Below are 16,816 nucleotides of genomic sequence, written 5' to 3'. Positions count from 1 at the left end.
GCGTTTCGTCCGACGAGCTCGTCGCCTAGTGATAACAATATGAAGAACAACAATAATAGACAACAAGAAGAAGAGGTGTTGGATAAAAACCTTTTTTAAATTTCAGTCTTATGTTTGATCAGTCAAACACTATACCGCCTCTCTCTCTCTCGCTCTCTCTCTGCACTCACGCGAGTGTGTGATGTAGACATAGTAAAACAACAATGCTGTGAAAGATGTCGTTGCCTTTTGTCATTCGAAACCGTCGTCACCCGAATCTCTCCACCACCGACAACATCAACCCCATAGCAAACTATAAAAGGTACGATAAAGTATCTCGTTACACTGCATTATAGATACACCTTGATGGAAATAATACCCCTGTGTGATAAGGTGTCTATATATAAATATGTATGTACGTACGTAAGAGTCTTCTCGCCAAAGCAGTAGCTGGTTTTAATCTTTTCACCGAAATACATCAATGAAATACAAAGAAACGGGGTAAAAAAAAAAGGATAAAATATAGAAGTGAAAGAAGAAAGAAAAAAAAGAGAAGTAAGGTAAAAAAGGTAAATTTTCAGATTAACACCCGCACGATCTTCACTAGGGTGTTAGGGCTAGGGTTTTAGGGTCAGGGTTAGGGTTAGAGTTAGGGTTACGGTTAGGGACGGAATTCACTAACCCTAACCCTAAAACCCCAACCCTAACACCCTAGTGAAAATCGTGCGGGTGTTAATCTGAAAATTTACTGAATTAAAGAGGGGAGTTAAAGCAGCAGAAGATAGAGGAGAGGGACGATGGGTCACATCCCAGAACAAATGATGTGTTCGGCTGCGTCCCGCTGTAATGATTGAGGTGGCGTTGCCGCGGAGAATGGCCAGTGACACTTGCTGCAGAAGTCACTCCCCTCGCGGGACCCATTTCTCCGACGGGCTGCTGTTAACCCGATTTTGCAGAGGAAATCGGTAGAAAGGGGTCCGAGAACATCTGATGTCTCGCCGGTGAGCGGTACAAATCGATAGAGGCCAGTCAAGTAGGCCTCTGTATTTATTGATTTTTCTCTCCGACGCGTTACGGGCTGCGGCACCCCGGGTTCGCAGCCGACGCAGCACGGTTGCAGCCGGAGAACGTGTCACTGCATGTCGCGTCTCAAACTAGGGATCAGCCTCCCTCGCATGAAAAGAAGGTTATTTCATTGGGGCACTTACCGTCCCCGCGATCGAGATCTAAATACTCCAGCTGAGATGGGGAACCAACCATGTCGAGGCCTCTTCTAATCATGTCCTTCAAAGCGGCGTGCCAGGAAAACGGACCCGCGCTGTGGCTGCAGGATAATGAATACAGACCGAATTCATCTACTACCGCTACATAACGACTCTTCGTTTATATCAGTGGTCCTCAACCATTTTTTTTTTTTTACGAACGGACCCCTTTGATTACTGTTTTATTCTGGTGGACCTTCATAACTATTCATTGTTCAAAAACCAATTTTGTAGATAATTCTTTCAAAATTCCTATTTTGTTTATCGCACATTCACCTGTATAGGTTGAACTATATAAAACATCAGAGAAAGAAACCCAGCTGTTTCTTGCGATAAATACATCTAAAACAATTTTTTTTCATGAACCTATAAAGTACTATTGTAGTCCCAATTTACTATTTTGCTTGCGTGGACCCCTAAAAATCTTATTATGGGACTCTCAGGAGCCATATAGACCCTCGTTGAGAACCACTGGTTTATGTAAATAGATAATCATTGGTATGAAAGCGGGTGTGGAGGCGCAATGGCCCAGTGGTTAGGGCAGCGGACTCGCGGTCAGAGGATCGCGGTTTTGATTCCCAGACCCAGCGTTGTGTGTGTTTATTAGGCGAAAATACCTAAAGCTCCACGAGGCTCTAGTAGGGGGTGGTGGCGAACCCTGTTGCACTCTTTCGCCCCAACTTTTTCTCATTCTTTTTCCTTGAGTAACGTCCAGCTAGGGAGGAACACACCACAGAAACTGGGAAACCGGGCCCATGAGCCTGGCTAGGCTTTGAAAGGGCACATAATAAAATGAAAGTGGGTAGTGTTTCATAGGTTTGCCTAGGTGGAGAGAAGAAACTAATGAGAGAGCGTTTAGTGCTTCGCCGGTACTGGGTAAAAAATTGAAATAAATATAGAAATTAAATAAAATCAACAAAATACTAGTTAGGGTGAATTTCGTTACATTTCTTCCAACTACTTGAAGTATTTCCACAAGCATCAGAGTGTGGTACCACCGGGGCGGCCCTTCAGTTTGCTTCACCCAGGCCCCCACGAAAAATACATTGCCGACCGGGGAGAACACCGTCCCCCCGGGGATCTAGTTCAAAACGGGGGCACCAGTTTTCATTTATGTTTTATGTAGTGTTTTTGGTACTGAAAGACTTTCAAACTTCGTATACTTATCTATTTTGTGTTATAGAACAGAAAAAAATTTTTGTATTCAAATTTATTTCATGTAAAAAATTGTCTTATTTTGATAATTTCAACCAATCACTGACAAGTATTCAGCTGTTTACAGTTACTCCTTTGGCAGTTTAAGCGGTGTAAAGCGTATTTAATCTCCATTACTTCTGACATTTTGCAGAGAGGCCACACACGTGTGTTCGTTTTCCCTATCCGACTTGCTCCTTCCCTCAAAAACCAGGCCTTGTGCCTATAATAGAAAGGTTTATTAGCTACTGCCAATAGGCTTCAGCCATTTTTTGACAAGGAAATAATAATTTTATCACCGCCAGAATCGTTTGAGAATCGTTTGTTTACGTAGTCAGCACTTAATGTATTCGGCTGAATGGACGTCAGTCATTGGTTGAAATTACAGAAATACGACAACTTTAACATGAAATAAATTGCAATATAATAATTTTTCTTAAGAAGACTAAGAGAAAAAGATGTTTTATATGACACATTCTACCAGTGTCCCAAGTTTCAAAGTGTTTCGTTAAGAAAATACTGGTTCCCCCCGGTCTCACCTCCCCCCTCTAGAAAGTATTTAAACTTTCACTTGATTATTTTCAAATTTTCTACATTGGTATAGTTTCGCATATTGACAACGAAAATCGCATTAATTTTTCTCTAGAAATCTATTAATAATAAAGAAGCTGCAAGCATTTAAAGTTATATAATTTTAGCCTGTGATAACATGACAACTCCACTTTATAAATGTATACCCATGTGTAAACAAAACCAAAAAAAAAAAAAAGAGAGAATATTACGGAGCCACGAATGCTTTTTTTTTCTTTGTTTTTAAAGAATTGAATGAGAAATCTTTTTAAAAAGGATTTTATCATCATCATCATCTGGTCGAGGTTGCTCAAACTTTTTTAACTCGCGCACGCCATCCAACTCAGATATTCTGTTGAGGAACTAGTTTTGAAATGAAATGAAATACAAACTTCAAATGAAAAAAAAAATTAATGAAAGGAATCGGACTCACAACACGTGGACTATCAACACATGGGTAAACAACGATAAACTGTTGTTGCTATGACAACAATGCCCACTATGTGAGCAGCAATGAAGGCTCTCCCCTTCCCATTCACTTAGACTACGTAATTTTAAATGCTTATAACTTCTTAATTATTGATTTCTAGGAAATGGAAATATGAACGTGATTTTCTTCATCAGCATGCAAAACTACATTCAAATTACATTTCTTGAAAATATTCAGATTTGAAATATTTCGAGTGGTTGGAAGAAATTTGGGTTTATAATCGATAACTAAGTTAATTTGGTGTGCAGTAAATTCATCGCAGTTAATTACATCGTGGCAGATACACCGCTTATAATTTCATTGACTGTTTAATTTTATTGCAAGATAATTGCATCATCACGAGCGAACGTATCGGCAGTAAATTCATCAGGCCTATTATCTACCAAGTAAATACATCGTTAAACATTGTCCTAAGTTTACATCCGTAGAATAATTACGTCACCGTCATCACCATTGTTTTACTCTTCGTTTTTTTCACGCTTGCATATGAGACAAACTAAATTTGTGGATGCAGATTTTCTATAGCTGGATGCTTTTCTTGTCAAGCGGCCTTCACGATGTTTCCAAGCAAGGTAATATTTCCCAGTGAACAGATATTTTTCAAGGAAGACTGGTTTACAACCGTCACGTGATTTCAAAACGTGTACACACACACACACACACACACACATATATGATGAGCTTCTCTCAGCCTTCATCAATCAGACCCCTCACAAGGTTTTGATCATCACAGGACTATAATAGAAGCAGCTTTCCAAGGTGCAATGCAGTGAAACTGACCCCAAGACCACACGGTTAGGAAGCAAGCTTCTTAGCGAATGTGCAGCCATCTGCACATTATTAAAAAAATTTTGTCTACAGAGTAAATATAATGCTAAACTTTATTTGAAGTGTTATATTTTTAAACGCTAAGAAATTGTTTTACGTTGCATTTCATTGATAATGTGAAAGAAATTCAAAGACAAACATTTCATCCTATAACCTGGAAATTATTAGAGATCTTGAAAAAGGAACAATCAACAAATGCAATAATGATTGACGAGAATGTCGCCATTGTAGAAATTTCACACTTCTTTCTGCACAAGAAATAGGACAGAGAGAGTTCAATGCCACGAAAATGAATATCAAAATCGTAAAATATTGGATCGTTCAAGGGTTTTCTTCACAATTTATCATTTTAGAATGTTCCTTTCTGAACGTCTGAATAGCTGCAGCCATTTTCCGTTCAAGGATATATATTTATTTTTAAATCATTCATTATTCAATAGCCATTATTTATAACTGCATTCACCCTAAAAAAATTTTTACAAAAAATTCTATCTTTTCACAGTATCATTTTGAAATTGTAGTTTTAAATGGAACTGATTTATTTCTTTGTTTTCTCAAGTATACATTGAGTAATTGTTTTTTCATTTAATAATTTTATATATGGTTTTTAATGGTGGAACTCGAAGTACCACTTTGGATAGGGAAAGTCGAAGGCTGTCCGTAGGACTCAAGCCCACATCTTTTGTTGAAATTACAGATGTTCTACCCTTATACCAAAGCAACCCTTTGTATTTTTTATGATGTAAACATAATTCTTGCTGGGTTCTGTTCCACCATGCGACACCTTAGGCATATGTCTTCTACTATACCCTGAACTGATCGATGTCTTGCGACTGGGTTTCAAAAGCAGAAATTGAAAGAAGCCAGTCACATATATGTATGTATATGTTTGGTGTATATGCATCTTTGTATTGTTGTTTGTTCCCCACCACAACCTGACAACCAGTGTAAGTTTGTTTACGTCCCCATAACTTATCGGTTCAGAAAAAGAAGCCTACAGAATAAGTATCAGGCTTTTAAAAAAATAAGTACTGGGGTCGATTTGTTAGACTTAAATCCTTCAAGGTAGTGCTCCAACTTGGCCGCAGTCCAATGACTGCAACAAGTAAAAGATAAGATATGAAAAAATAGCATTCACAGAAAGGAAGGTGGCGGGGAACTAAAAGAAACTTTGTGCCCCTGTTCCCACTAATAAATTTTCTGTCAAGGAGCGGAGACGGTGTCCTAGGAGCAGGTAACAACTTGATGGCTTGTGGGACTCCCAACTCCAACTTAACCACGAATCTTTAATCAAGTCTGTCACTATCTTTGTAATCATTACTATCACCATGACAACCACAGTCCACCCTAACTCCTACTGCCTGGGGAACGAAATTTACTTAGTAGGTGCAAACCCAGAGTGGAGGCGCAATGGCCCAGTGGTTAGGGCAGCAGACTCGCAGTTTTGATTCCCAGACCGGGCATTGTGAGTGTTTATTGAGCGAAAACACCTAAAAGCTCCACAAGACTCCAGCAGGGGATGGTGGCGAACCCTGCTGTACTTTTTCACCACAACTTTCTCTCACTCTTAATTCCTGTTTCTGTTGTGCCTGTAATTCAAAGGGTCAGCCTTGTCACACTGTGTCACACTGAATATCCCGAGAACTACGTTAAGTGTACACGTGTCTGTGGAGTACTCAGCCACTTGCATGTTAATTTCACGAGCAGGCTGTTCCGTTGATCGGATCAACTGGAACCCTCGTCGTCGTAAGCGACGGAGTGCCAACAACAACAACAAGAAGCAAAGCCAGGTCATATGTGGAATGTCCTCGATTGCAAAGTCTACTCGATAATAGTTGTTCTGGTTGATACTCAACAACTCAGTCCCCACCACCACAATCACCATCACTGCCATTATTACAACGAAAACGACCATCATCATCACCATCGCTCTCAAGCCTACATATATCGCAGTCGTGGGTAAGCTGAGGTCCACGAGACTTTCTCAATGGCACTGGCACGCTTAACGAAAAACTATCTTGAATATTTTTTGTAGTGTGACCCGCTTGATGATGAGTCATGTCTCATGTTGCCCGTTTCTCGAAAAAAGTTTGCCCATGTTTGATATATCATATAGAGTAGTGTTTCTCATAAGAAATGGCATTACCATCCTTCTTTGGGTCGGTGGGAGGTCTTGTGGGAATAGAAAAGTGGTTGACCAAATTGTCATGTTTATACGATGTTTAAACTTGTTAAACTTGTCCAACACAAACAATGGCAAAGAAAGAATAATTATAAGGGTGCAGACTCCATTTTGTGTTTATAGAAATAAGAAAGTGGGTGTAGAGAGGCGCAAAGTATTTCACAAATATTTTTTGTGTGTTGTTGTTGGTGGTGGTATTTGTCAGAGTGAGAACCACTGTTGATAGACAAAGTAAAACAATAAGATTCAAGCAGAGAGTGGAGAGATATGTAATTAACTTTCATTGTCATTCGAACCCAACCTCCTCCCATCGCCAACATCATTGCACTGAATAAGGTAGGATGAGATATCCTGTTACATTGTACACATATCTTGATAGAAATAATACCCCTGGGGGTAGGGACAGAATATGTGTCTATATAAGTTGCTGTCAGGACAGATGCTGTCAGCTGTGTTGATAAAAGGGATGTCAAGGCTGTGCTTAAGCAAGCTGGTAGTAATGATGACAGAGGCATTGGTGGTAGTTTGGGTGTTGCTGGTGGTGGTGCAAATATGGTCTCAGTAATAGTAGAAGTGGCAATGGTGGTAGTAGTCTTGGTAATGCTGGTAGTGGTACTATATTATAGATTTAGTAATGGTAGTGATGGTAGTAATGACAATATGATGTAATGAATATAGTGGCGCTGGTGGAGTATTTTATTAGCCCTTGGTCAGCCACAATCGGGCAGATTTACGATCAACGGTATTCCAGCCATGCCCATATTGACTTTTCAAGGATTACACCATATTAGCCAATGTGACTATTTTCTTTATTGAAAATGACTGGGTATGTGATTTAAGGGAGATTTGGTTGCTATTTCATGTAGGCCAAGCAACAATTCCTTTGATTGTTCTGTGGTAGTGGTAGTGATAATATTTAATAAATGCTTCTGGTCAAAGAATAACGGTCAGCAACAATAACTACTGCACACCTTCCCAAACTGGTGAAGTAAATGTTGTTGTTTGAGGATGGACCTTTGTGATTTGATTCTTTTTTTTAAGGAAATGATATGATTGGATGCAGCTGCTTGGATGCTGGTGATTTGGGATGGTTTAATGGACATAGAACATGTTTTAGCAGCAGTACTTTATGGCACTAGGTGGAGGTGAGTGGTTAGGGTGTTGGACTCACGATAGCAAGATTGTGGTTTCAGTCTCTGGACTGGGCGACCTGTTGTGTTCTTGAGCAAAAGACTTCATTTCATGTTGCTCCAGTTCACTAAACTGGCAAAAATGAGTAAACCTGCGACGGACCGGCGTCCCATTCAGGTGGGAAATTTATACGCCATGGAAACTGGTCCTATGAGTTTATGACTTAGGAAGGAACATTACTTTTTTTTACTACCTTATGGGACTGGAAGCAAATATACACACACACATGCACGTGCAGAAATATAGAAATACAGGCATGCGTGAGAAAAGGAAAGAGAGCGACAAACAGACAGGAAGAGACAGACTTTACAGTTTATTAATTGCACATCATCTTCATCATTATTTAACGTCCATTGTCCATACTGGCTTGGGTCAAATGACAAAAACATTTTCCCACTCATCATACACATCATCATCTTTTAATGTCCGCTTTCCATGCTAGCATGGGTTGGACGATTTGACTGAGGACTGGTGAACCAGATGGCTACAGCAGGCTCCAATCTGATTTGGCAGAGTTTCTACAGCTGGATGCCCTTCCTAACGCCAACCACTCCGAGAGTGTAGTGGGTGCTTTTACGTACCACCAGCACGAAGGCCAGTCAGGCTGTACTGGCAACGGCCACGCTCAAAATGGTGTATTTTACATGCCACCTGCACAGGAGCCAGTCCAGTGGCACTGGCAATGATTTCGCTTTCGCTTGCTCCAACAGGTCTTTGCAAGCCGAGTTTTGTGTCCAATGAAGGAGACAAAAATATACTTGTATACACAGAGAGAGGTGGTGGGGGAAGAACAAAAGAAACATTAAAAAGTCTGATGTCAAGTAAGTCAACAGCGAATTAATGATACCAAATAGATGGTGTTAAAATGGCTTTGTCAAGACGTCCTATATCCAAAAAGTAGACAGGGAGGAATTTCAATAATGTTCAGAATCTGAGTAAAATTTATATTATTTTAATAGATTTACTCTGTAGCAAAGTTACATTCTGGCTAGCAGTGAAGACAAACCTATAACATATCACTAGTAATAAGTAGATTAATAACAGATTAGTACAGTTACAGTGTAAACTAGTGATAGCAAACCTATTATGAACCACAGATAATAGATTAATAATTGGTTAGTACAATCTAGCCCAGCAGTAATGACGGACCCAACATGTCAGCATTAGCATGTCACTAGCATGTTTTCAGATACCATGCAATGGATTTGAAAGAAGAAAAAAAAAAAAAGAAAGACTGCTACTGATATTGGCTTCAAATTTTGGCACAAGACCAGTAAATTCAAGAGAGGGCTAACTCAATTTCATTAACCCCAGTACTGAAATGATGTAAGGCAGAGTCAACCTTGGTTGGAGTTTGAAATCAGAACATAAAGATGAACGAAATGCTGCTAATTATTTTGCCCAGCATGCCAATGACTTTGTCAGCCTAAATTTGTCTCTAATATTATGATATAAAAAAGGGAGTAAGCTGACAGAATCATTAGTACACCATCTTTATCTTTTGAGTTCAAATTCTGCAGGGGTCAACTTTGTCTTTCATCCTTTCAGGGTTGATAAAATAAGTACCAGTAAGGCACTGGACTCCATTTAATTGACTTAACCCCATCCCCAAAATTGCTGGCCTTGTGCCAAAATTTAAAACCAGAACTTAAGGCAGCAAGCTGGCAGAATCATTAGCACACCAGGCAAAATGATTAGTGGTGTTTGGTCTGTCTTTACATTCTGAGTTCAAGTTCCACCAAGGTCGACTTTGCCTTTCATCCTTTTGAGGTCTGTAAAATAAGTACCAGCTGAGCACTAGGGTCATCATAATCGACTTGCCCCTTCCCCGAAATTGCTGGCCTTGTGCCAAAATTTGAAACCAATATTATGGTATAAAAAACTAAGTAGATTTGAAAAAGAATTTTGTTTAAAAGATTAGTGTTTAAACACATCAGTGTTTAAAAAGATGTGATTTTTAATTGTGTCTAATGAAGCAGCTTTTTATATTAGAACCTATAAATTAAAGGTCACTTATAAATTAATGAATTAGCAACTCATTGTTGGCCATTTGTGCAGGCTTAGTTATACAAGTGCTTCATTTTAGCTTTTTTTAAAGCTATTTATGGCATTGACTGCTTGAAGCAAAAAAAATCTCAAAAAGACAGTGTTACTGTTGATTTGATAAAATTAATAGTGTTCTTTGTATACTGCATAAGAAGTAAGTTGGGAGTGGAATTTGGAATGTAAAATGGCATTTGACTCAAAGCACCAGCTGCCTCTAGAAAATTATATGATCATGAGAGCTACAGTGGAAACATTCCAAATCTCAGAATTCCTTTAACCCTTTTAACAACAACAATCTGAGACCACTCCTGATTCTGTTCTTGGAAATTTAAAGAGATCTAAATTATAACCTATGAAAAATACTTGTTCATTTACGTTCCAAATATCAACTTTAATAATGACAAAGTCATTTTCATAAATTTTTTTATTATTTTCAAAATTAATTGAAACAGAGGCAATGTCTTTTCGCAGAAATTTGGGAATGAAAGAGTTAGATTATTTGGCAGAATCCTTGCATTTAGAAGCAGCAAGTTTTAATATTATTGATAACAGAAAAACCACCCAGTAATGTGGAGTTTAATAAAGATGCTTTCATTAAATACACACTATATTTTTCATATTTCCATAATAAACTCACAATAGTAGTGTGAATGAGCTAGCAATAAGCAGAAATACAGTTAAAGACAGAGTTACACAAATGAATGTTAATATAAAAAAAAAATCAATTTTAAGAATGTAAATACTTGTGTCTATTTTCTACTGGTATTGATGGAATCATTGATGTTACCACCATTGGTTTAATTAGCTATTATTGCAGGAAATTTTCACAGAGATACTATCCACTGAAAGTTGATTAAGCATTTTCATATAAGCCAATCTGAGACCACCCTTTGGTCTACAATTCAAATTTCATGTTTAACCCTTTAGCAATTAAGCCAACCATATCTGACCAAAATATTCTACCTGTTTAATGTTCAAAACCAGCAAGGTCAAGCCTCTTATAACTATCCTGCAATATCAATCTAAAAGTAGACAATCATCATCATCATCATCGTTTAACATCCGCTTTCCATGCTAGCATGGGATGGACAATTTGACTGAGGACTGGTGAATCAGATGGCTACACCAGATTCCAGTCTGATTTGGCAGAGTTTCTACAACTGGATGCCCTTCCTAATGCCAACCACTCCGAGAGTGTAGTGGGTGCTTTTACGTGCCACCAGCATGAAGGCCAGTCAGGTGGTACGGGCAACGGCCACGCTCAAAATGGTGTATTTTACATGCCACCTGCACAGGAGCAAGTCCAGCGGCACTGGCACGATCTTGCTCGAATGTCTTTACACATGCCACCGGCACAAGTGCCAGAAAGGCGATGCTGGGCACAGGTGCCATCACGATTTCACTTTCACTTGTCCCAACAGGTCTTTGCAAGCCGAGTTTCGTGTCCAATGAAGGGGACGATGTTGGCATGGGTGCCAGTCGTTGAAGTTAGTTCGATTCCGATTTCACTTGCCTCAACAGGTCTTCGCAAGTGGAGTTTTGTGTCCAAAGAAGGAAGGTACACATAAGTGGGCTGGCTACACCCCTGGCGGAGGCCTTGGATTTAGGTCTCACTTGGCTTGCCGGGTCTTCTCACGCACAGCCACATTATATCAATCTTCAAGCTACAAAATAATGCATAATTCATTCAAGACAATGTGAATAGATAAGCATTACATTTGACAGAGTGAACTGAATGTTAAAGGATTAAAGTAATCCCTTATTAAAACCTTCTATCAAAATTTCACATTAATCTATAATCCAAACAGCAGCTGAATAATAATGAAGTCATTCTGCCAAGTTCTTCATTGTTTTCAAAATTTACTGAAACAAAATCAGTGCATTTGAATGAAAATGTGATGGAAAAAAAAGAAAAAGGCTAAAATTGGAAGATTTGTTTCAAAACACAGCAAAGAAAAAAATGCTTATTCTTTTACTCTTTTACTTGTTTCAGTCATCTGATTGTGGCCAAGCTGGGGCAGTGCCTTAAAGGGTTATAATCGAAGAAATCAATTTCAGGACTTATTCTTTATAAACTTAGTACCTAGTCCCTTTTGCCAAACCGTTACGTTATAGGGACATAAATGCACCAACATTGATTGACAAGCAATGGGGCAGGGTACAAACACAGACACAAAGACACACACACATAAATTTTTATATATATATATATATATATATATATATATATATATATATATACGCACACACACACACACACACACGACAGGTTTCTATCATCTTCTGTCTACCAAATCCACTCACAAGACTTTGGTTGGCCCGAGGCTATAATAGAAGATACTTTCCCAAAGTGCCACACGGTGGGGCTGAACTGGAACCATGTGGTTGGAAGGCAAACTTCTTACCACACAGCCATGCTTATGTGTTGTCAAAATATTTTGTGCAAAAGTAAGAATTATCAAAATTGGTTACGACAGAAGCTGCCTCCAATGTGGTAAGCAGTAATGTTGTTCTTGCAAAACAATTTACAGAAGCTTCTGTTCCATTGCACTGAATTTATATACCAGGAAATTCTGTCTGCAATTACAAGTTTTTTTTTGTTTCTTTTATTTAAGGTTTTGATAATGTGATCTTTTACTTATTTTAGTCATTTGACTGGGGTCATAACTGGCACCACCTTGAAGAGTTTAGCTGTATGAATTGACCTGAGGATTTTTTAGGCCTGATACTTATTACATTGCTCCCTTTTGCCAAACTGCTAGATTATGGGGATGTAAACAAACCAATAGCAGTTGTCAAATGGTGTGGAAACAAAGAAAATAACAAACACACACACACATGCACATATATTCTTTTATTCTTTTACTTGTTTCAGTTATTAGACTGCGGTCATGCTGGGGTACCGCCTTGAAGGATTTTAGTTGAACAAATCAACCCCAGGGCTTTTTTTAAAGCCTATTACTTATTCTATTGGTCTCTTTTTGCCAAACTGCTAAGTTACAGGATTGTAAATACACCAATACCAGTTGTCAAGCAGTGATGAGGGAACAAAGGCACAAAGACACACACACACATAGTTATATACATATAAATAAATATATACATATACGACGGGCTTCTTTCAGTTTCCATCTACCAAATTCACTCACAAGGCTTTGGTCAGCCTGAGGCTATAGTAGAAAACATTTACCCAAGGTGCCACACAGTGTGAATGAACCTGGAAACAGGTGGTTGGGAAGCAAGCTTCTAACCACACAGCCATGCCTGTACCTTCACACACACATATGCACATATAACAGGCTTCCACATAGTTTCCATCTACCAAATTCACTCACAAAGCATTGGCTGGCCTGAGGCTATAGTAGGAGACATATGACCAAGTTGCCATGCAGTAGGACTGAACCTGAAACCATATGGTTGCAAAATGAACTTCTTACCCACACCATGTCGTTGGGAAGTAAACTTCATACTCCACAGCTATGCCTTACACTAACATATTGTACAATACTGAACAAAAATATACAATAATATACAATACTGCATTGTAGAATTCATGTACAGTATTCTATTGTACAATAATGTATTACAATATATTGTAGAATAATGTACAGTACTACATCATATAATATTTACAATAATAATGTAGGATGTGTCAGTCATAGCAAAGTATTTGAACAATTTGTGGAATGTTTTTATGACTACTTTTAGATATGTAAAGCATGGAGCATGATTTATAACTGTTAAAGGTGTACACTTGGTTCAGCAATAAACCTGTTTTTCACAATTTTTTTCATATTATATTACATTTAAACTTAATATTAGACTGCAAGTTCCTCTTTTTCTTTTACTTAAAATTTTTAAATCTATTGACTTGACATGTGGTTTGATCAACAGATTTGACAGTAAACTTGGCATGTTTCAACATGGTTTAGAAAATAAAAGCTTCACATTCTTCCCACAAGTGAAGAAAATATTTGAAGAAACCTAGAGGTAATAATTTTGAACAACACACAAAGCAATTCATGGAAGTTCTAAGTGCTGTGACTGGACAGTTTTCTCTGAGATTTCTACAATTCACAGATGTAGAGAAAGCAAAATAATTCATAAAAATATTTTTACCAAAGGACAGTTCAGGGATTTGAAATTCAAAATGTCATTGAATGATTAGATTAAAGAGATTTAGAAAAGTAGGGAGGGGACTTCCTTTTTGGACCAACCCTTTCGTTATCTAATTCCTGTTGAAATACATTGACTTTGTAGCAATTAATTTTGAAATTGATGAAGAATTTAGCACTTAGTAAAATAACTTAGTCATTATTTAGTGCTTGCAATAAAATGAACATGGAAACTTTTATAGGTTTTAATTTAGACTACTTTAACTCTATTGTTAGTGCATGTCTGATAAAATACAATGACTTGGTTTTAATTAATTTTGAAATTAACAAAGAATTTAGCAAGACAATTTTGTTAGTAAGATTAATGAAGAATTTGGTGGAACAATTTTGTCCCTTCTTAAGCTGGTATTTAGAACATGAAGTTTTAATGGAAGTTTTTAGTTTAACAAGCAAAATATCTAGTTACCAAAATTTCTCCTTTGGGAAGTTAGTGTATAGTTTCAGATAACATTCGTTCATTCATTCATTAATTGCTTCGCATTTTAATTTGTTTGTATTTGTAAAAATATTTGAGTATTATGCTGTATAATTTATGCAGTCAATTTTTATATACACACACTTCTCCACGTCTGGCTGTACAGCCTTTTGTTTGTTTATTTCACCATTTCGTTTTCCTGTCTTGTTTTCCGTCCGCCACTACCCTCCACGAAAAAATTTATTTGTGTTTGTGGGAAGAGCCATGTTAACAATGCGTCCTGCCCTAACTCTTCGAAACGCCAGTGTTTTAATGGTGGCAGCTGATGAAGGATATGTTCTCTATGTGGCCTGCTTGTTTTTTTGTACCTTATTTATCATTTTGTCCATGTTTTTTTGCAACGTCATGTACCCAGATATGTATCTATATGTACATGTAGATGAAGGTATGTACATACATGTACATATATATGCATATACTCATATATTGTTTATATATATATATATATATATATATATATATATATATATGAAATATTATAAGTGTAATTGCATACAAAAACTAGATAAAAATTTGTTATACATTAAATTATTTACTTTAGCAAAGAACTGTCTCTACACATTCAACCTCTGGGCAACTCTAAGTACCAGGGTTTGCACGTAGATATGTATGTATATACATTCATGCATAAGACACAATCAAACAGATAAATAGAGAGAGACAGATAGAAAGATAGATAAAAAGACAGACAGATGAACAGATATACAGATGGGCACAGACAGACAGTCTCACTCACACACACACACACACACACACACACACACACACACACACACACACACACACACACACACAAAGAGTGAGTGAGAAAGAGTAAAAGAGAGAGAGAAAGAGGAGTGTTTATAAATATATATTTACCTGAATAAGCTTGCTATTTCAGTGCTTTTAATGTATCCAATCTGTTTGTTTTGATCCTGGAAAAGGAAATGGAAACAAAATATTGAACACTGTATACGCCACACCTTTGTCTTATTCACACTTTCATTTCTGCCAGAAAAAAAATATTTAAACACCAAATATCTAAGTGCCGCCATTTTTATACATTATGTTCACTTGATTATTTATTCAGTAAATCCATTTTTTTTTTAAATAAAAAAAATATTGTTTTCATTTTCTACAGTTTTTCGTTTCATACTAGTTGTTTATTAACTATTATGTAACTTGTTAATAAATAGAGATGATAATAAAGATGTCTAAACAGCCACACTTCATACCTTTCAACAAATGACTACACCACGGTGTATATACTCTTTTACTCTTTTACTTGTTTCAGTCATTTGACTGCAGCCATGCTGGAGCACCGCCTTTAGTCGAGCAAATCGACCCCAGGACTTATTCTTTGTAAGCCTAGTATTTGTTCTATCGGTCTCTTTTGCCAAACTGCTAAGTTACGGGGACGTAAACACACCACCATCGGTTGTCAAGCAATGTTGGGGGGGATAAACACAGACACACAAATATATATATATATATATATATATATATATATATATATATATACATATATACGACGGGCTTCTTTCAGTTTCCATCTACCAAATCCACTCACAAGGCTTTGGTCGGCCTGGGGCTATAGTAGAAGACACTTGCCCAAAGTGTCACGCAGTGTGACTGAACCCGGAATCATGTGGTTGGTAAGCACACTACTTACCACACAGCTACTCCTATGCCTATAAAAAGGTGTGCCCCAGTACACCCGCATGATTTTCACTAGGGTGTTCGAGTTAGGGTTTTAGGGTCAGAGTTAAGGTTTTAGGGTTAGGATTAGGGTCAGGGTGTAAGGGTTTAGGGTTAGGGTTAGCGTTAGGATTAGGGTTAGGTTTAGAGTTAGGGTTAGGTAATCGTGCAGGTGTTAATCTGAAAAATTACCGTATATAGTAGGGTGCTCCAGTGAGTGGAAGCATGATGTGTCTGGAGCAATGATTCCGTACATAATTCTGCTGGTTCTGAGTCCGACTTGGAGCTTAAGGATCTCAACAATAACAACAAGCCTGAAAGCAGTCCTGGACGAATATGTTAGGTTCAATCAAATGTATAAGAACATTGTACATGCCCCTTTTCATAGCTTCTAATAAAGGTAGGAGGAAGGATGGAAGGAAAGAGAAGGTATTCTCAAACCAGAGGATGGTTGCTTGATAGCTGTGTGAAATGTAATGCTAATTTATTCACAGCGTTTTGAGTTAATCATGCATTATCTTGTAGCTTTGTGATTTTGACGATATGATCGATTATCTTTAAAATGACAATGTAAGGTAAGTCTGAGAGGCCAGATCTGGCCGGTTTGAACATAAAAACAGGTAAAATATTTGGGTCAGATATGATCAGTTTAAACACTAAAGGGAACTCACGACCTTACGATTGTGAGCTAAATATTCTAACCACTATGTCATGCATTTGGATACACACACACACACACACACAATA

The 16,816-nt window shown here is 37.7% G+C and overlaps 1 protein-coding gene across 3 annotated transcripts in view; it reads right to left on the bottom strand.

The window, feature by feature from the left end:
- The window catches only part of LOC106879154 (uncharacterized), a 220,828-nt gene that overhangs the window by 136,379 nt on the left and 67,633 nt on the right, over positions 1 to 16,816 (bottom strand). For all 3 annotated transcript variants that reach the window (XM_089352476.1, XM_089352477.1, XM_089352478.1), the window contains exon 2: positions 15,251 to 15,306. The gene's annotated coding sequence lies outside the window, so the exon portion shown is untranslated. The remainder of the gene's footprint in view (positions 1 to 15,250; positions 15,307 to 16,816) is intronic.

The sequence above is a fragment of the Octopus bimaculoides genome, chromosome 5 (assembly GCF_046866305.1).
Source record: "Octopus bimaculoides isolate indiv1 chromosome 5, ASM4686630v1, whole genome shotgun sequence".
Classification (NCBI taxonomy): Eukaryota; Metazoa; Mollusca; class Cephalopoda; order Octopoda; family Octopodidae; genus Octopus; species Octopus bimaculoides.
This window is presented reverse-complemented; position numbering and strand designations above follow the sequence as displayed.